The sequence below is a fragment of the Siphateles boraxobius genome, unplaced genomic scaffold (genome assembly GCF_051911475.1).
Source record: "Siphateles boraxobius isolate OS27281-9 unplaced genomic scaffold, OSU_SipBor_1 87, whole genome shotgun sequence".
In the NCBI taxonomy this organism is placed as follows: domain Eukaryota; kingdom Metazoa; phylum Chordata; class Actinopteri; order Cypriniformes; family Leuciscidae; genus Siphateles; species Siphateles boraxobius.
Window position 1 is genome coordinate 1,662,294 of NW_027509216.1, and position 19,639 is coordinate 1,681,932.

Below are 19,639 nucleotides of genomic sequence, written 5' to 3' on the forward strand. Positions count from 1 at the left end.
TACCATTGTGATTACTGAAATGTTCTTTTCATGTATTCTTTAATGTCTGTATTTGATATCTGAATGCAGTGCTTGCTTATTTAACACAGCTTCCAGAAATGAAATAGGGACTTGTTTTGTGTTTGAGAAAGGTCTTCAATGTGTTAAAACATATAGGGGTCATTGAAGCCAATAGTTTAAGGGGCCATTTCTTCGTTAAAGCCTTTCTTTCCAGTTAGACTAAAGTTTAGCTATCCTTCAGAGAAAGAACGCATTATCTTTATGTTTTGAGAGGACTCTCCTGTTTATAGTGAGAGCCTGGCCAAATCCAACCTTGGAAAAGCTGTGTGTCGGTGTGTGTTAGTCTTCTTGGTTACAGGTTAAGGAACCACTGGCATTATTGGAGATTGACTGAGTTGTTGTTCTGGACATACTGGCGCCCAGCAACCCAAATCTGCGACCTGGAAGGTCATGACGTGTCTTACTTCAGCTGCATAATCGATGGAGATATGCTTCAGTCTATCTGTATATGTGTGGAAAATTACTGTGTTTATCTATTTCATAGCCAATGAGAATCATTCATCCTGTAAGCAATGACGTAGCTTAGACCTTGGAAATCGTATAACTGCTGTGATCTTTGTAACTGTAAGCGGGGCGGCCTACGAACTCCTGTGCGAGTATTGAAGCTGACTTCTGCTGATGAAACTGCAAACTATCTTCAGTAAATATTTTCTTTAATTTTTTATAATTCTGACTCTGGGTCTTCATTCTTCATATCTGGTTCTGGGTCTTTAACTGTACACCCCTTACAACTGTTACGGAGGCTTAAAAGTGTTGGCCTCGATAATTCCGCTGTGAGTTGGTTTAAAAATTATTCATCGGATAGAACTCAATGTGTTGATGTAGATAATTACACCTCATCCATGGTAATAGTCAGGAAGGGTGTCCCGCAAGGTTCTTTATTGGCACCACTTCTTTTTTCTATTTTTATTAATGAATTGGGGCAGGGAATACAATCCGCAAAGCTACATTTTTATGCTGACGATACAATTATTTACTCCACTGCATCCTGTGTGTCTCAGGCTATTGAAATTCTTAAGGATTCTTTTTATACTTTTCAGCTTACTTTGTTGAAACTAAAATTAGTTTTAAATGTAAATAAAACGAAGTATATTCTTTTTACACGTAGCCGTTCTATGTCTACTGTTATGCCTATTCTGACTATTGAGGGTTTACATATAGAAAGAGTACCAACTTATAAATATTTAGGAATATGGCTCGATGAGAAGTTAGCCTTTGATGTTCACATTAATTACTTGGTGAAAAGGCTTAAACCAAGACTGGGTTTTCTTTTTCGGGAAAAAAAAATGTTTTTCCTTTATAGCTAGAAAGAGAATAATACAGAGTACTATTTTACCTATTTTAGACTATGGTGATGTTGTTTACATGCATGCGTCTACATATTTATTGAAAAGGCTGGATGGTGTTTATCATGCTGCACTGCGTTTTATAACAAATTCTTGTTCACGTACTCATCATTGTTTGCTGCACAACTATTTAGGTTGGTCCTCTTTATATCAAAGAAGGAAATCCCATATGTTAGAATTTATTGTAAAGACATTGATGGGTAGACTTCTAAATTACATTACTAGTCTTCTATGTTTATGTAGAAAGAACTATAGCACTAGATCATCTAATGGGATTAAATTAGTAGTACCTAGGGTACATTCAGAGCATGGTAAATCATCTTTCTCCTACTATGCTCCATGGCTGTGGAATGAATTTCAAGCTACTGTCCCTCCTGAAACAATTCCTCCTTTGAATGTATTTAAAAGTTTAATGCAGTATACAATGATTGAATCATGCTGTTGTTTTACTTGATTTATGATGAATGTTGTGCTCTGACTTTCTGGAATGTTTTATATGTGTTGTGTGTTTGTGTGTGATTTGTAGTGTGGCCATCTTGGCCAGGACTCCCTGGAGGAAGAGATTTCTTTTAATCTCAATGGGACCTTCCTTGAAAAAAAATAAAGTAAATAAAATAAAATAAATGTTAAGTTGTGGTGTTGTTAGGATATTACTACAGAGCCTGTGACAGTTTCTCAGTGGAAGAACTGGGATCCAGGGCCACAGACGTCTGCAAAAAACTGCTTTAAAAACCTTCGAGATGCAGGTTGGCGATCTTATTGTTTTTGTTTTCATGGCAAGTTGTGGTGTTGTTAGGATATTCCTACAGAGTCTGTGACAGTTTGTCAGTTTGCCAGGGTCGGTGACGTCTCCTCTCCTGGAGTAAAATACAAGTATTAGTGGTCTTGCTGCAAAATCGGGTAAAGGCCACAGGCAGGCTTGAGGGCAAGTCATCAGCAGACTTTCCCTGGTGGTCTAGTGGTTAGGATTCGGCGCTCTCACCGCCGCGGCCCGGGTTCGATTCCCGGTCAGGGAATGAGTTTTTGCCCACCACCGGCGGCCGTGATTGTAAAATGGCGAAATACGAACTCAAGCGCTAACACCCTCGTCGAGAAGCAGGGCCAAGGAAAAGTTTATGTGTGAAAAAGAACTCCTTCGAGCCGGAGTTGAACCAGCGACCTAAGGATTGCCAACTTGCCACCTACAGTCCTAAGCTCTTCCATCGAAGGCACACTGATTGGGGACAGAACCTCAACATATCAGGTTGCTGAATCTCCGCCACTGGCTAAAACTGCAACAGACATACATGCTGGTTGTTTCGATTAAGTGATGCAAAGACAACCCGATCTTCCCATACCGGGAGTCGAACCCGGGCCGCCTGGGTGAAAACCAGGAATCCTGACCGTTAGACCATATCAGCTGGTTTGATAAGAGACAATTCCTTGGTCCTTGATGAACAGAGAACTGATGAGTTGACTAATAGTGAATCAGATTTATTTTCTTTTGCCCCTGTATTGCCGTCCCAAGTTCGTAAACTACTCCGAAATTTAGACTGTAAGAAATCAGGTGAGTCTGACCAAATTGAACCATTTTTTAAAAAATTGTCAGCAGATATTATTGCCGAACCTATTGCATCGATTTTTAATTTGAGTCTATCCACTAATGTAATTCCGCCATCTTGGAAATCGGCTATGGGTATGCCTTTATTAAAAGGAGGCGATCCTTCCGATTTGAATAATTCGATACTACAATACTACATGATTTAACCCTCCAAACCCGATTGACGCTCTAGAGCGTCAAAGGACACACCCCTCAAATATCTATTTATAACTTCGGATCGGATCATGGTATTAACTTACTTTTTTTTTTATGAAAAAGCTGCCATTCCTCTGCATATACTGTGTTGACTTTCGCAAATTAAAAGCATTTTTTATTTTAGTGCAAATCTATTGCATTTTACTGCAAAACAAAGAAATATTTTATTCTGGTCTAATGATATGAAATGCTGTTGTGGTGTGTGAACCAATCACAGACATGTTTGTGAACCAATCACAGATCAAAAACAAAAGATGACGCTCTCAGACAAAGGGGAGGTGTTTACAATCACGCCAGGTGTGTGTGATAGCCATAACCGATGCAACGTGTTGTACACGGTCTTAGGACGCGCACAGTTGAAAGTTTTCAGATACAGCTCTTTTGTACTTCGCAAGATTCGTTTCGAAGAAAATATGGCACAACAGAGATTCTCTGCCGAGCAAGTCGCTGAAATGCTTTTTGCCGACAGTGAGGAAAATGAAATAGGATCCGATCCAGATCGGTTTGATTCAGAGGAAGAAGACCAAATATTCCACGGAATCGATCCATTTGAGGAGTAAGTGTGAATAATATATTACTGATAATATGTTTGTCTGATATATATTGTATCGTTTTTTAGTCAACTGATTTTATTATAGCTGTTCAGAAATAACGGAGCTGTAATCAAACAAGGTGTGCCGCGCGCGTATTCAAACAATGTGCGCCATGTGCGCCATGTGCGCCATGTGCGCAATCAAACAATTTGCGCGTTTTGGCCGCATGTAATCATCTTCATTTATAAGCTATTTCGTTTACTTTGTTTGTCTATTTTTATTGTAATATTTTTTTAGGAAAATGTTATTGTAGTTTTTCAGAAATAATGGTACAGGGCGTTATCTAAGGCCTGTACTGTTTGTCTATATGAGAGGGGGTTTGCTTTAGACATTGTATTTACTCTTTGCATTTTATTGTAATGTTTTTTAGGGAAACATTTTTGTAGCTTTTTAGAAATAATAGTGCAGTAAGCCTTATCTAAGGCCTGTACTATTTTGTCTACATGGGAGGGGGTTTTAGACATTGTATTTACTCATATACTATGATAAAGGCACCAGTAATAATTTTGTAGTTAGTCCTATGAGTTGAACATAAAATATGCACACATGATGATAAATAGCTAATCTTTATTAGTAAGGCTGTACAACTTTTGATATGTGGGAATCTAAACTAATGACAAAATCTGTGTGTTATAGTCTAAATCAGGAAACTGCAGAGCAGCCGAGTACATCTGCTGAACCCATGACCCCGACCGCTCGCCCATTTCCATCCAGCACCGCTTCTGCTCCTCCTGCAGCCCGCCGATCAAGGTCTCCTCCTGCAGCCCGCAGATCAAGGTCTCCTCCTGCAGCCCGCAGATCAAGGTCTCCTCCTGCAGCCCGCAGATCAAGGTCTCCTCCTGCAGCCCGCAGATCAAGGTCTCCTCCTGCAGCCCGCAGATCAAGGTCTACTGCAGCCCGCAGATCAAGGTCTACTGCAGCCCGCAGATCAAGGTCTCCTGCAGCCCGCAGATCAAGGTCTCCTGCAGCCCGCAGATCTATTTATCCTCCTCGGCCCGGCTCCTCCAGCACTGCCACAGAACCACCAACATCATCTGCGACCCCTGGCTTGAGGTCGCGTCCTAGGGGAAGGAGGCAGTCCCTTTCACCTGTCCGATGTCCAGCACCACCACCAGACCAGCTGGAACAAGGATGGAAGACTGAAAATGATCCTGATGTGGCCCCCATTCCACACAGGTTTTGCCCTAGACGTGAACCTGGAGTGCAATTGGACACCTCCGTAGAGCAAAGCCCCCTTGGCCTTTTCAAGCACTTTTTTAGTGCTGATTCAGTCAGGACATTGTGTGCCAACACAAACAAGCTGGCGGAGAGAAACATTGCTGCTGGGAAAAGGTACAAGTGGACCAACATCAACCCTGCGGAGATGTTCAAATTCATTGGCTTGGTTCTGTACATGGGTGTTCTAAAGCTCCCAGCAGTAAGTGACTATTGGAAGAGAAAAAACATTTTTTCTGTGAATTTTCCAAGCACTGTGATGTCAAGGGATAGGTTCTGTGCCATATCTTGGAATATCCATATGAGTGACCCAGAGGAAGATGTTGTGAATGACCAAAAGAAGCAGACAGCGCCAGATGAGTATGACACACTCTTTCGTCTGAAGCCATTGGTGACTGAGATAAAGGCCGCCTGTCAGTCTGCCTACCATCCCAGGAAGCAGCTTTCCATTGATGAGAGGATGGTGGCCACCAAGGCAAGAACTGGGATGACCCAGTACATGAAGGCGAAACCCACCAAATGGGGGATAAAGCTGTTTGTGCTCGCAGACTCCAGCAACGGTTATTCCTGTGACTTCAGCATTTACACAGGTAAAAGCAGGTTGGCCTCTGGGCAAGGGCTCTCATTTGACTCTGTGGTGGAATTGATGAGGCCATCTTTCCTAGGCAGTGGTTATCACCTCTACTGTGATAATTTTTACACCAGCCCAAAACTCTTCAGGCACCTGCTGTCCCTCAATTTCGGAGCCTGTGGAACCATACGTGAAGGGAGGAAGGATGCTCCAAAAACGAAACTAAACCAACTGCCCAAGAAATCCCCCAGAGGAACTCTCAGGTGGATAAGAGAAGATGGCCTTCTCTTCACTAAGTGGATGGACAACAGGGAGGTGGCAATGTGCAGCAGTGTCCATGTTGCTTATGATGGGGACACTGTCAAGAGGAAGCAGAAAAAGAGGGATGGATCCTGGGAGGAGATAAACATACCAGTACCAAAACCGATTGTTGATTACAACATCTACATGGGGGGTGTGGACTTATCAGACCAGCTGATCCAGTACTATTCAGTGCACCACACAACAAGAAGATGGTACAGAACCATGTTTTTTCATTTTATTGACATTGCTGTGACGAATGGCTTCATAATGTACAGAGAAATCCAAAAGCTGAGGAACACACCAGCCAACCAGCTCACCACCCACAGGGCCTACGTGGAGCAGCTCGTGGCTGAGCTGTGTGGTGTCACAGTCGGGGCTGTTCCAGTACAAAGGAGAACTGGGCATACACCTGTGCCAATCTCCACTCCAGTTACAAGGCTGAGGTGTGAGAAATGCAAGGCGGATGGGCTCCCAAGAAAAGACACCTCATGGAAGTGTAATGAGTGTGATGTGCCGCTCTGCCTGCAGCCAGAGCGCAACTGCTTTCAAATGTGGCACATGTAAGAAAAGCACATCAATATTGCAACTTTCCAATGCAGTGCGCAGTGCACAGTGCCATCTAGGGGTGGTTTTTGTATATTTTGTACATATAGACTGAGAATATTCCATTCTAATGACCATTGGGTTCCCTTCATATTCTTATTTCTGTTTTGTTCACAAAAAAGTATGGTGACTACAGTTACAGAAATGTAAATATTTCTTTTGTTTCTTTATGTTTTTTCACCCAATTTTTTTTGCAAGTGTTCTAAAGCCTTTGGGGAATTTTTTTTTGTTGTAAAATCCTTTGTTTATTTATGTTTCATATTTTTATATAATAAAAACAAAAAAAATAATTTCTGTTTTTGTATTTCTTGGTGATATATCACACAATAACTCATATAAATGTCTCAAAAAGTGTATTTTCAATGCATCCACATTGTAGGTGAGAATCTATAGAATCCAGAAATATGTCTCTCTTTACTCTGCTATGAAAATTGACCATTCCAGAAGCAAAAATATCAACATAGTGCCAGGTGGCCTTAAAACCCCTTAGGGTTTGAAGGGTTAATTACTGCTCTCGATAATAGACAACATTGTGCGGCCTTATTTTTTTATTTGACAAAAGCGTTTGACTTAGTGGATCATGTTTTACTGTTACGGAGGCTTAAAAGTGTTGGCCTCGATAATTCGGCTGTGAGTTGGTTTAAAAATTATTTATCGGATAGAACTCAATGTGTTGCTGTAGATAATTACACCTCATCCATGGTAATAGTCAGGAAGGGTGTCCCGCAAGGTTCTTTATTGGCACCACTTCTTTTTTCAATTTTTATTAATGAATTGGGGCAGGGAATACAATCCGCAAAGCTACATTTTTATGCTGACGATACAATTATTTACTCCACTGCATCCTCTGTGTCTCAGGCTATTGAAATTCTTAAGGATTCTTTTTATACTTTTTAGCTTACTTTTTTGAAACTAAAATTAGTTTTAAATGTAAATAAAACGAAGTATATTCTTTTTACACGTAGCCGTTCTATGTCTACTGTTATGCCTATTCTGACTAATGAGGGTTTACATATAGAAAGAGTACCAACTTATAAATATTTAGGAATATGGCTCGATGAGAAGTTAGCCTTTGATGTTCACATTAATTACTTGGTGAAAAGGCTTAAACCAAGACTGGGTTTTCTTTTTCGGGAAAACATTTTTTTTTCCTTTATAGCTAGATAGAGAATAATACAGAGTACTATTTTACCTATTTTTGACTATGGTGATGTTGTTTACATGCATGCGTCTACATATTTATTGAAAAGGCTGGATGGCGTTTATCATGCTGCACTGCGTTTTATAACAAATTCTTGTTCACGTACTCATCATTGTTTGCTGCACAACTATTTGGGTTGGTCCTCTTTATATCAAAGAAGGAAATCCCATATGTTAGAATTTATTGTAAAGACATTGATGGGTAGACTTCCAAATTACATTACTAGTCTTCTATGTTTATGTAGAAAGAACTATAGCACTAGATCATCTAATGGGATTAAATTAGTAGTACCTAGGGTACATTCAGAGCATGGTAAATCATCTTTCTCCTACTATGCTCCATGGCTGTGGAATGAATTTCAAGCTACTGTCCCTCCTGAAACAATTCCTCCTTTGAATGTATTAAAAAATTTACTGCAGCATACAATGATTGAATCATGCTGTTGTTTTACTTGATTTATGATGAATGTTGTGCCCTGACTTTCTGCAATGTTTTATATGTGTTTGTGTGTGATTTGTAGTGTGGCCATCTTGGCCAGGACTCCCTGGAGGAAGAGATTTCTTTTAATCTCAATGGGACCTTCCTGGAAAAATAAAGGAAATAAAATAAAATAAATGTTAAGTTGTGGTGTTGTTAGGATATTACTACAGAGCCTGTGACAGTTTCTAAGTGGAAGAACTGGGATCCAGGGCCACAGACGTCTGCAAAAAACTGCTTTAAAAACCTTCGAGATGCAGGCCTCACATGTTGGAGATCTTATTGTTTTTGTTTTCATGGCAAGTTGTGGTGTTGTTAGGATATTCCTACAGAGTCTGTGACAGTTTGTCAGTTTGCCAGGGTCGGTGACGTCTCCTCTCCTGGAGTAAAATACAAGTATTAGTGGTCTTGCTGCAAAATCTGGTAAAGGCCACAGCCAGGCTTGAGGGCAAGTCGTCAGCAGACTTTCCCTGGTGGTCTAGTGGTTAGGATTCGGCGCTCTCACCGCCGCGGCCCGGGTTCGATTCCCGGTCAGGGAATAAGCTTTTGCCCACCACCGGCTGTCGTGATTGTAAAATGGCGAACTACGAACTCAAGCGCTGACACCCTCGTCGAGAAGCAGGGCCAAGGAAATGTTTATGTGTGAAAAAGAACTCCTTCGAGCCGGAGTTGAACCAGCGACCTAATTTTTTGACCACCACCGGCGGTCGTAATTGTAAAATGGCGAACTACGAACTCAAGCGCTGACGCCCTCGTCGAGAAGCAGGGCCAAGGAAATGTTTATGTTTGAAAAAGAACTCCTTCGAGCCGGAGTAGAACCAGCGACCTAAGGATTGCCAACTTGCCACCTACAGTCTTCCGCTCTTCCAGCTCAGCTATCGAAGGCACACTGATTGGGGACAGAACCTCAACATATCAGGTGGCTGAATCTCCGCCACTGGCTAAAACTGCTACAGACATACATGCTGGTTGTTTCGATTAAGTGATGCAAAGACAACCCGATCTTCCCATACCGGGAGTCGAACCCGGGCCGCCTGGGTGAAAACCAGGAATCCTGACCGCTAGACCATATGGGATCTTCCTTCTGCATGGAGCAGACCCTTTTACTTTTAGTGTGTGACCGTCCCCTTTAAGAACATGGGAATGATCCGAAGGGATTGTTTACTGAATTCAATTTCATCAGGCTCAACAGAGGGAGCTCTCATTTGCCTCACGAGGGGTTCAGTTTCCTCCCATTCTTGCGATGGTATAATAGACACTACAAACTGGTCGTAAAGCAAGGTCCTTGTGACAGTACTCATGCAATGCATTTTAAAAGACGCATAGTATTGTATGGTAACCGTTATCCTACTGACAAAGCAGCCTATTGTTGGACTGTCAATTTTTAATATTTCTCAACCAATCAGTTATTTTCTCAATTTCTCAGCCTGCTACAAAAACCTTCAAGATGGAGGCCTCACATGTTGGGGATCTCAATTCTCAATTCAAATCTTAAACGTCAATTTAAAATTTTTAATGTACAGGCTTTTTTGCATGATGTATATAATAGTGATTTACAGTTGGTTTCAATTATACCTGATGTGGTTGATGCTTGGGATTATTTCAAATCTATCTTTCTAGAAATTTGTGATAAACATGCTCCTTTACGTAGATTTCGGGTGAGAGGTAGAAATAATCCTTGGTTCAATGAATCCGTCTCTAATCTTATTAAGCAAAGAAACGTGGCTTGGTCTAAAGCAAAGAAAACAAATGGTGAGGAGGACTGGTCTCAATATAGATTATTACTAAATAAGTGTACAAAATTAATATAAAGTTCGAAGAGTCAGTATTATTTAAACCTGATTAATGATAACATGAATTGTCCTTCTAAATTTTGGAAATTAACGAAATCTTTTATAGGATCAAATACATCCACTAATCTTCCAAAAGTTTTAAAATTGAATCAAAGATTGATTACAGACAAGGCTGATATTGTTAATACGTTTAATAGTAATTTTATTGCAGCTGGTTTGATAACAGACAATTCCTTGGTCCTTGATGAACAGAGAACTGATGAGTTGACTAATAGTGAATCAGATTTATTTTCTTTTGCCCCTGTATTGCCGTCCCAAGTTCATAAACTACTCCGAAATTTAGACTGTAAGAAATCAGGTGGGTCTGACAAATTGAACCAATTTTTTAAAAATTGTCAGCAGATATTATTGCCGAACCTATTGCATCGATTTTTAATTTGAGTCTATCCACTAATGTAATTCCACCATCTTGGAAATCGGCTATGGTTATGCCTTTATTAAAAGGAGGCGATCCTTCCGATTTGAATAATTATCGTCCGATTTCTAAATTACCGGTTTTAGCAAAAGTTTTTGAATCTATTATAAATGATCAAATGAAAGAATATCTACTTAGTCATGATATTTACAACGCATTTCAGTCAGGATTTAGAGCGGGCCATAGTACGATAACAGCTACTACATGATTTAATTACTGCTCTCGATAATAGACAACATTGTGCGGCCTTATTTTTTTATTTGACAAAAGCGTTTGACTTAGTGGATCATGTTTTAATGTTTTTCCCTAGTGGTCTAGTGGTTAGGATTCGGTGCTCTCACCGCCGCGGCCCGGGTTCGATTCCCGGTCAGGGAATGAGTTTTTGCCCACCACCGTGATTGTAAAATGGCGAACTACTAACTCAAGCGCTGACGCCCTCATCGAGAAGCAGGGCCAAGGAAAAGTTTATGTGTGAAAAAGAACTCCTTCGAGCCCAAGTTGAACCAGCGACCTAAGGATTGCCAACTTGCCACCTACAGTCCTCCGCTCTTCAAGCTGAGCTATCGAAGGCACACTGATTGGGGACAGAACCTCAACATATCAGGTGGCTGAATCTCCGCCACTGGCTAAAACTGCTACAGACATACATGCTGGTTGTTTCGATTAAGTGATGCAAAGACAACCCGATCTTCCCATACCGGGAGTCGAACCCGGGCCACCTGGGTGAAAACCAGGAATCCTGACCGCTAGACCATATGGGATCTTCCTTCTGCCTGGAGCAGACCCTTTTAATTTTAGTGTGTGACCGACCCCTTTAAGAACATGGGAATGATCCGAAGGGATTGTTTACTGAATTCAATTTCATCAGGCTCAACAGAGGGAGCTCTCATTTGCCTCACGAGGGGTTCAGTTTCCTCCCATTCTTGCGATGGTATAATAGACACTACAAACTGGTCGTAAAGCAAGGTCCTTGTGACAGTACTCATGCAATGCATTTTAAAAGACGCATAGTATTGTATGGTAACCGTTATCCTACTGACAAAGCAGCCTATTGTTGGACTGTCAATTTTTAATATTTCTCAACCAATCCAATAATAATAATAATAACAAAAACTATGGGATAAGAAAACGGCTAAGGGCTGACAGCATAGTATAAGAGGCAGAGCGAGCCAGCCAGGAGTCGAACCTAGAATCTTCTGATCCGTAGTCAGACGCGTTATCCATTGCGCCACTGGCCCACTGATCAGGTGTCCGTGAGCTTACACGGCACGTGTTGGTGTTCGACTGGGCAGAGGCCTGTGATGACATCTACTTTTTCTCATGCTATTAACAGACCTGGACCCAATATCAGGAAGGGGTCAGATGAGGGGCCTCCTACAAAAACCTTCAAGATGGAGGCCTCACATGTTGGGGATCTCAATTCTCAATTCAAATCTTAAACGTCAATTTAAAAATTTTAATGTACAGGCTTTTTTGCATGATGTATATAATAGTGATTTACAGTTGGTTTCAATTATACCTGATGTGGTTGATGCTTGGGATTATTTCAAATCTATCTTTCTAGAAATTTGTGATAAACATGCTACTTTACGTAGATTTCGGGTGAGAGGTAGAAATAATATTTGGTTCAATCAATCCGTCTCTAATCTTATTAAGCAAAGAAACGTGGCTTGGTCTAAAGCAAAGAAAACAAATGGTGAGGAGGACTGGTCTCAATATAGATTATTACGAAATAAGTGTACAAAATTAATATAAAGTTCGAAGAGTCAGTATTATTTAAACCTGATTAATGATAACATGAATTGTCCTTCTAAATTTTGGAAATTAACGAAATCTTTTATAGGATCAAATACATCCACTAATCTTCCAAAAGTTTTAAAATTGAATCAAAGATTGATTACAGACAAGGCTGATATCGTTAATACGTTTAATAGTCATTTTATTTCAGCTGGTTTGATAACAGACAATTCCTTGGTCCTTGATGAACAGAGAACTGATGAGTTGACTAATAGTGAATCAGATTTATTTTCTTTTGCCCCTGTATTGCCTTCCCAAGTTCGTAAACTACTCCGAAATTTAGACTGTAAGAAATCAGGTGGGTCTGACCAAATTGAACCAATTTTTTAAAAATTGTCAGCAGATATTATTGCCGAACCTATTGCATCGATTTTTAATTTGAGTCTATCCACTAATGTAATTCCGCCATCTTGGAAATCGGCTATGGTTATGCCTTTATTAAAAGGAGGCGATCCTTCCGATTTGAATAATTATCGTCCGATTTCTAAATTACCGGTTTTAGCAAAAGTTTTTGAATCTATTATAAATGATCAAATGAAAGAATATCTACTTAGTCATGATATGTACAACGCATTTCAGTCAGGATTTAGAGCGGGCCATAGTACGATAACAGCTACTACATGATTTAATTACTGCTCTCGATAATAGACAACATTGTGCGGCCTTATTTTTTTATTTGACAAAAGCGTTTGACTTAGTGGATCATGTTTTACTGTTACGGAGGCTTAAAAGTGTTGGCCTCGATAATTCGGCTGTGAGTTGGTTTAAAAATTATTTATCGGATAGAACTCAATGTGTTGCTGTAGATAATTACACCTCATCCATGGTAATAGTTAGGAAGGGTGTCCCGCAAGGTTCTTTATTGGCACCACTTCTTTTTTCAATTTTTATTAATGAATTGGGGCAGGGAATACAATCCGCAAAGCTACATTTTTATGCTGACGATACAATTATTTACTCCACTGCATCCTCTGTGTCTCAGGCTATTGAAATTCTTAAGGATTCTTTTTATACTTTTCAGCTTACTTTGTTGAAACTAAAATTAGTTTTAAATGTGAATAAAACGAAGTATATTCTTTTTACACGTAGCCGTTCTATGTCAACTGTTATGCCTATTCTGACTATTGAGGGTTTACATATAGAAAGAGTACCAACTTATAAATATTTAGGAATATGGCTCGATGAGAAGTTAGCCTTTGATGTTCACATTAATTACTTGGTGAAAAGGCTTAAACCAAGACTGGGTTTTCTTTTTCGGGAAAAAAAATGTTTTTCCTTTATAGCTAGAAAGAGAATAATACAGAGTACTATTTTACCTATTTTAGACTATGGTGATGTTGTTTACATGCATGCGTCTACATATTTATTGAAAAGGCTGGATGGCGTTTATCATGCTGCACTGCGTTTTATAACAAATTCTTGTTCACGTACTCATCATTGTTTGCTGCACAACTATTTGGGTTGGTCCTCTTTATATCAAAGAAGGAAATCCCATATGTTAGAATTTATTGTAAAGACATTGATGGGTAGACTTCCAAATTACATTACTAGTCTTCTATGTTTATGTAGAAAGAACTATAGCACTAGATCATCTAATGGGATTAAATTAGTAGTACCTAGGGTACATTCAGAGCATGGTAAATCATCTTTCTCCTACTATGCTCCATGGCTGTGGAATGAATTTCAAGCTACTGTCCCTCCTGAAACAATTCCTCCTTTGAATGCATTAAAAAATTTACTGCAGCATACAATGATTGAATCATGCTGTTGTTTTACTTGATTTATGATGAATGTTGTGCCCTGACTTTCTGGAATGTTTTATATGTGTTTGTGTGTGATTTGTAGTGTGGCCATCTTGGCCAGGACTCCCTGGAGGAAGAGATTTCTTTTAATCTCAATGGGACCTTCCTGGAAAAATAAAGGAAATAAAAGAAAATAAATGTTAAGTTGTGGTGTTGTTAGGATATTACTACAGAGCCTGTGACAGTTTCTCAGTGGAAGAACTGGGATCCAGGGCCACAGACGTCTGCAAAAAACTGCTTTAAAAACCTTCGAGATGCAGGCCTCACATGTTGGAGATCTTATTGTTTTTGTTTTCATGGCAAGTTGTGGTGTTGTTAGGATATTCCTACAGAGTCTGTGACAGTTTGTCAGTTTGCCAGGGTCGGTGACGTCTCCTCTCCTGGAGTAAAATACAAGTATTAGTGGTCTTGCTGCAAAATCTGGTAAAGGCCACAGCCAGGCTTGAGGGCAAGTCGTCAGCAGACTTTCCCTGGTGGTCTAGTGGTTAGGATTCGGCGCTCTCACCGCCGCGGCCCGGATTCGATTCCCGGTCAGGGAATGAGTTTTTGCCCACCACCGGCGGCCGTGATTGTAAAATGGCGAACTACTAACTCAAGCGCTGACGCCCTCGTCGAGAAGCAGGGCCAAGGAAAAGTTTATGTGTGAAAAAGAACTCCTTCGAGCCGGAGTTGAACCAGCGACCTAAGGATTGCCAACTTGCCACCTACAGTCCTCCGCTCTTCCAGCTGAGCTATCGAAGGCACACTGATTGGGGACAGAACCTCAACATATCAGGTGGCTGAATCTCCGCCACTGGCTAAAACTGCTACAGACATACATGCTGGTTGTTTCGATTAAGTGATGCAAAGACAACCCGATCTTCCCATACCGGGAGTCGAACCCGGGCCACCTGGGTGAAAACCAGGAATCCTGACCGCTAGACCATATGGGATCTTCCTTCTGCCTGGAGCAGACCCTTTTAATTTTAGTGTGTGACCGACCCCTTTAAGAACATGGGAATGATCCGTAGGGATTGTTTACTGAATTCAATTTCATCAGGCTCAACAGAGGGAGCTCTCATTTGCCTCACGAGGGGTTCAGTTTCCTCCCATTCTTGCGATGGTATAATAGACACTACAAACTGGTCGTAAAGCAAGGTCCTTGTGACAGTACTCATGCAATGCATTTTAAAAGACGCATAGTATTGTATGGTAACCGTTATCCTACTGACAAAGCAGCCTATTGTTGGACTGTCAATTTTTAATATTTCTCAACCAATCCAATAATAATAATAACAAAAACTATGGGATAAGTCGTCAGCAGACTTTCCCTGGTGGTCTAGTGGTTAGGATTCGGCGCTCTCACCGCCGCGGCCCGGGTTCGATTCCCGGTCAGGGAATGAGTTTTTGCCCACCACCGGCGGCCGTGATTGTAAAATGGCGAACTACTAACTCAAGCGCTGACGCCCTCGTCGAGAAGCAGGGCCAAGGAAAAGTTGATGTGTGAAAAAGAACTCCTTCGAGCCCGAGTTGAACCAGCGACCTAAGGATTGCCAACTTGCCACCTACAGTCCTCCGCTCTTCCAGCTGAGCTATCGAAGGCACACTGATTGGGGACAGAACCTCAACATATCAGGTGGCTGAATCTCCGCCACTGGCTAAAACTGCTACAGACATACATGCTGGTTGTTTCGATTAAGTGATGCAAAGACAACCCGATCTTCCCATACCGGGAGTCGAACCCGGGCCACCTGGGTGAAAACCAGGAATTCAATTCAATTCAATTCAAATTTATTTGTATAGCGCTTTTCACAATACACATTGTCTCAAAGCAGCTTTACAGAAATTGCATTTCGGAAATGTACATAGAAAAATACAGTTAGTTAATCAAGTATTAATTTATGGCATAACATATCGCCGGCTTTGAGTCGTCTCTTCACAGGCGTCGAGTCGTCTCTTCACAGGCGTTGGGGCATCTGAAGTCTCCGTGAGAGGCTGGATACAAACTGGAGCTGACGAACGCCATTTACCTCGGGACTAGCGTCCCGAGATAACAGCAGAAAGGCAGATGGGAAATAATTAGCATAGCTGATGTTCATAATGTTAATGCATTCGAACTGATTCAGCAGTATCAAAGGTTAAGCATTAAGTGAATGCTTGGTTAAAGAGATGCGTCTTTAATCTAGTTTTAAACTGGGACAGCGAGTCTGAGTCTCGTACAATATCAGGAAGGCTATTCCAGAGTTTAGGAGCTAAATGCGAGAACGCCCTCCCTCCTTTAGTGGACTTAGATATCCTAGGAATGACCAGAAGCCTCGAATTTAGTGATCTTAAAGAGCGCGATGGATTGTATGGCGATAGAAGGTCTGTTAAATACACAGGAGCTAAACCATTTAGGGCTTTATAGGTCAGTAGGAATACTTTGTAATTGATACGTAACTTAATAGGTAACCAGTGTAGAGATGATAAAATAGGTGTTATATGATCATATTTTCTTGATCTAGTAAGAACTCTAGCAGCTGCATTTTGCACTAACTGTAGCTTGTTGATTGAGGATGTAGGACAGCCAGCTAATAAAGCATTACAGTAATCTAGTCTCGAGGTCATGAATGCATGAACTAACTTTTCTGCATCAGAAACAGATAGCATGTTGCGTAGCTTAGCAATGTTTCTAAGGTGGAAAAAGGCTGTTCTTGTAATATATGAAATATGATTTTCGAAAGTCAAGTTGCGGTCTAGTATAACACCCAGGTCTTTTACTGTAGTGGATAAAGTAACAGGACATCCTTCTAAATTAAAGTTGTATTGTAAGGGATTTTGTGGGTAGTTTTTTGGACCAATAAGTAATACCTCCGTTTTATCTGAATTTAATAGCAGGAAATTACACGTCATCCAGCATTTTATATCATTTAGACACTCTGTCAATTTAGATAAGTTAGTGTTTTCATCTGGTCGTGATGAGATATATAATTGAGTGTCATCAGCATAACAGTGGAAATTAATTCCATGTTTTCTTATAATATTACCAAGTGGCAGCATATATATTGAGAATAGCAGAGGGCCTAACACCGATCCTTGCGGTACTCCATAGTCTACTGACGTTATCTTTGATTTTTCCCCATTTAGACAGACAAAATGGTAACGGTCTGATAAGTAAGATCTAAACCAGCTTAATGCCTGTCCCTGAACACCAGTGTAGTTTTGTAGTCGATCCAGGAGTATTTTATGATCGATAGTGTCGAACGCAGCGCTTAGATCGAGTAGAACTAGTATTGAGATACAGCCTTGGTCAGAAGCTAAAAGTAAATCATTTGTAATTTTAACTAGCGCAGTTTCTGTGCTATGATGCGGTCTGAATCCCGACTGGAATTTTTCATAGATATCATTTTCTTGTAAGAAAGAGCACAATTGAGCGGACACAATTTTTTCTAGTATTTTAGACATAAATGGAAGATTTGAGATGGGTCTGTAATTTGCTAAGTTATTTGGATCTAATTGCGGTTTCTTAATGAGAGGTTTTATTACTGCCAGCTTGAATATTTTTGGAACATGACCTAAAAATAAAGACGAGTTAATAATATTAAGAAGAGGCTCTTCGACTACAGGTAACACTTCTTTCAGTAGTTTAGTGGGTATTGGATCTAATAAACATGTTGTTGGTTTCGATGCAATGATAAGTTTATTTAGCTCTTCCTGTCCTATAGTTGTAAAGCGGTGTAGTTGTTCTAGAGGGGCCATAATTGAGGCTGAATCATAAGACATCATAGAGGATTGTATATTTACAATTGTGTTTCGGATGCTTTCTATTTTCTCATTGAAGTAATTCATAAAATCATTACTACTATATTGTAATGGAATATTTTGCTCTGGTGATGTTTGTTTATTTGTTAGTCTAGCCACGGTGTTGAATAAAAACCTTGGATTATTTTGGTTATTTTCTATTAGTTTGCGTAGATGCTCAGCTCTTGCTGCTTTTAGAGCCTTTTTATAACGTGACATACTGTCTTTCCACGCGATTCTAAAGACCTCTAAATTAGTTTGTTTCCATTTACGCTCTAAGTTACGAGTTTCTCTCTTGATTGCATGCGTAGCACTGTTGTACCATGGTGCTTTAGTTTTCTCTCTTACCTTTTTTAATCTAATTGGTGCAACAATATCTAGTGTACTAGAGAACATGGTGCTCAAACTGCTAGTCATTTCCTCTAGTTCATCTGTTTGTTTGGGTGCACTGCGCAGCTGAGATAGATCAGGTAAGCTATTTGAGAATCTATCTATAGTGGTTGGAAGGATTGTTCTGCCTAGTCGATAACGTTGCGCAACGTGACAAATTTCAGCAGTACGTATTATACAAGTTACCATGTAATGATCAGTGAGATCATCACTTTGCGGTATAATATTTATATCAGTTGGATTGGTTCCATATGATATAATTAAATCTAGTGTATGATTTAGACGATGAGTGGGACCACTGACGTTTTGCGTGACCCCAAAGGAGTTTAATAGATCTGTAAACGCAGTCCCTAACGCATCATTTGTATTATCTACGTGTATGTTAAAGTCTCCAACAATTATTGCTTTATCGACATTGACCAATAGATCTGAGAGAAAGTATGCAAACTCTTTTAGGAAATCAGCATAGGGCCCTGGAGGTCTATATAGGGTAGCCAAGGCTAGAGATAATATGGATTTGTTTCTTGCATCTAAGAGCGTAACATTTAGCTCAAGTACTTCAAACGAATTAAACCTGTGACCTGTTTTCTGAGTAACATTAAGAATATCTCTATAGATTGTTGCAACACCGCCGCCACGACCGATCAGACGGGGCTCATGCTTATAACAGTATCCTGGTGGAGTGGACTCATTTAGACCGAAATAATCATTTGGTTTAAGCCAGGTTTCAGTAAGGCAAAGTACATCGAAACTATTATCTGTGACCATTTCATTTACAATAACCGCCTTAGGTGTGAGCGATCTAATGTTTAGAAGACCTAGCTTTAGAAATTGTTTTTGTTCACTGATATTTAGATTTTCTGGTTTAATTACAATAAGATTTTTGCTAGATCCTACACTAGATTTATTGTTTGGCCTCACTAAGCGAGGAATAGACACAGTTTCTATATAATGTTCTACACTACTTATATCAATTAAGTTGGGACAGCAAAGACTGTGATTTGGACTTTGACTTACTAGTCATATGGTGTGTAACGTCTTGGAGATGTTGTCCGACAGAACAGCCGCTCCGATTCTGCTGGGGTGCAGGCCATCAGCACGGTAGAGCCTAGGTCGCTCCCAGAACAGATTCCAATTATTTACAAAGAGCAGTTTCTGTTCATTACACCATGACATTAACCATTCATTTAGAGCAAATAATCTACTGAACCTTTCTTGTCCTAGTCGGTACGTGGGAAGCGGTCCAGACACGATGATCGTTGCTTCAGGCGATGTGCTGCGAACCGTCTCGATCAGGCTTCTGTAGTCCTTCTTCAGAACCTCCGTCTGCCGCAGCCTGATGTCGTTCGTCCCGGCGTGTAGGACCACAGCTCCGACGCGCTCGTCACCGTTCAGGATCTCGGGAATCTGTGCAGCGACATCAAGAACACGAGCACCAGGAAAGCAGTGAGTGCGCACC

The 19,639-nt window shown here is 40.5% G+C and overlaps 11 non-coding genes across 11 annotated transcripts; 5 read left to right on the forward strand and 6 right to left on the reverse strand.

Annotated features, from left to right (window-relative positions):
- The first annotated feature begins 2,350 nt into the window (after positions 1-2,350).
- On the forward strand, positions 2,351-2,422 carry trnae-cuc (transfer RNA glutamic acid (anticodon CUC)). Its single transcript has one exon. It is a non-coding gene; the product is annotated as a tRNA-Glu (tRNA).
- A 6,209-nt stretch (positions 2,423-8,631) lies between these two features.
- trnae-cuc (transfer RNA glutamic acid (anticodon CUC)) lies at positions 8,632-8,703 on the forward strand. Its single transcript has one exon. It is a non-coding gene; the product is annotated as a tRNA-Glu (tRNA).
- A 465-nt stretch (positions 8,704-9,168) lies between these two features.
- Positions 9,169-9,240, reverse strand: trnae-uuc (transfer RNA glutamic acid (anticodon UUC)). Its single transcript has one exon. It is a non-coding gene; the product is annotated as a tRNA-Glu (tRNA).
- Positions 9,241-10,735: 1,495 nt separating this feature from the next.
- Positions 10,736-10,807, forward strand: trnae-cuc (transfer RNA glutamic acid (anticodon CUC)). The gene has a single exon. It is a non-coding gene; the product is annotated as a tRNA-Glu (tRNA).
- A 314-nt stretch (positions 10,808-11,121) lies between these two features.
- Positions 11,122-11,193, reverse strand: trnae-uuc (transfer RNA glutamic acid (anticodon UUC)). Its single transcript has one exon. It is a non-coding gene; the product is annotated as a tRNA-Glu (tRNA).
- Positions 11,194-11,597: 404 nt separating this feature from the next.
- On the reverse strand, positions 11,598-11,670 carry trnar-acg (transfer RNA arginine (anticodon ACG)). The gene has a single exon. It is a non-coding gene; the product is annotated as a tRNA-Arg (tRNA).
- A 2,828-nt stretch (positions 11,671-14,498) lies between these two features.
- Positions 14,499-14,570, forward strand: trnae-cuc (transfer RNA glutamic acid (anticodon CUC)). Its single transcript has one exon. It is a non-coding gene; the product is annotated as a tRNA-Glu (tRNA).
- A 115-nt stretch (positions 14,571-14,685) lies between these two features.
- On the reverse strand, positions 14,686-14,772 carry trnay-gua (transfer RNA tyrosine (anticodon GUA)). The gene is given in 2 exon segments: positions 14,686-14,721; positions 14,736-14,772. It is a non-coding gene; the product is annotated as a tRNA-Tyr (tRNA).
- Positions 14,773-14,891: 119 nt separating this feature from the next.
- Positions 14,892-14,963, reverse strand: trnae-uuc (transfer RNA glutamic acid (anticodon UUC)). Its single transcript has one exon. It is a non-coding gene; the product is annotated as a tRNA-Glu (tRNA).
- A 375-nt stretch (positions 14,964-15,338) lies between these two features.
- trnae-cuc (transfer RNA glutamic acid (anticodon CUC)) lies at positions 15,339-15,410 on the forward strand. The gene has a single exon. It is a non-coding gene; the product is annotated as a tRNA-Glu (tRNA).
- A 115-nt stretch (positions 15,411-15,525) lies between these two features.
- On the reverse strand, positions 15,526-15,612 carry trnay-gua (transfer RNA tyrosine (anticodon GUA)). Its single transcript is given in 2 exon segments — positions 15,526-15,561; positions 15,576-15,612. It is a non-coding gene; the product is annotated as a tRNA-Tyr (tRNA).
- Positions 15,613-19,639: the final 4,027 nt, after the last annotated feature.